This window comes from Orycteropus afer, unplaced genomic scaffold, assembly GCF_000298275.1.
Source record: "Orycteropus afer afer isolate SDZICR_OR568_19922 unplaced genomic scaffold, OryAfe1.0 scaffold00113, whole genome shotgun sequence".
Lineage (NCBI taxonomy): Eukaryota > Metazoa > Chordata > Mammalia > Tubulidentata > Orycteropodidae > Orycteropus > Orycteropus afer.
Window position 1 is genome coordinate 7,112,749 of NW_006921700.1, and position 1,162 is coordinate 7,113,910.

Here is a 1,162-nt window from a genome sequence, read left to right on the forward strand (position 1 = left end):
AGTGGTCAGAGGCCAATTTATAGCAATAAAAGCACACATCGAAACTGAAGAAAGAGTCAAAATCAACACTTTAAACCAACATCTCCAACAATTACAAGAACAACTAGAAAAGCCTACAGTCACCAGAAGAAAGGAAACAATAAAGATTTGAGCAGAAATCAATGAAACAGAAAATACAAAGTCAATACAAGACTAGAAATTGGTTTTTTGAAAAGATGAATAAAATTGACAAACCACTGGCAAATTTAACAAAGGAAAAGAGGGAGACAATACAAATAACACAAACAAGAAATGAAGTGGGCGACATCACAACAGAACCAACTGAAATAAAAAGGGTAATATCAGTATACTATGAAGAACAGTACTTCAACAAATTTGAAATCCTGGAAGAAATGGACAGATTTCTAGAAACACACCACTTACTTAAACTAACACAGACTGATGTGCAAAAGTCAAACAGATCCATAACAAAAGAAGAAATTGAACAGGTCATAAAAAAAATTACCAACAAAAAAAAGTCCTGGTCCTGACAGTTTCACCAGAGAATTCTACCAAACATTCAGGGAAGAACTGACACTAATCCTACTCAAACTATTCTAAAACACAGAAAATGATGGACTCCTCCCTAATTCATTTTATGAAGCAAGCACAGCCTTGATACCAAAACCAGGCAAAGACATCACTCAAAAAGAAAACTTCAGACCAATATCCCTCTCATGAATACAGACGCAAAAATCTTCAACAAAACCCTAGTCAACAAACTCCAACAAGAAAATAATTCATTATGACCAAGTAGGGTTCATATCAGGTATGCAAAGATGGTTCAACTTTCAATCAATGTCATCCACCACATAAAAACAAAGGAAAAGAACCACATGATCATATCAATTGATGCAGAAAAGGCATTTGATAAAATCTAACACCGTTTCCTGATCAAAACTCTCAGCAAAATAGGAATAGAAGGGACATTCCTCAACATAATAAAGGGCATATACGCAAAACCAACAGCAAACATTATTCTCAATGGAGAGAGAGTGAAACCATTCCTTTTGAGAACAGGAACCAGACAAGGATGCCCGCTATCACCACTTCTATTCAACATTGTACTGGAAGTCCTAGCCAGGGCCATAAGGCAAGAAACGGAAATCAAAGGCATCCAAAT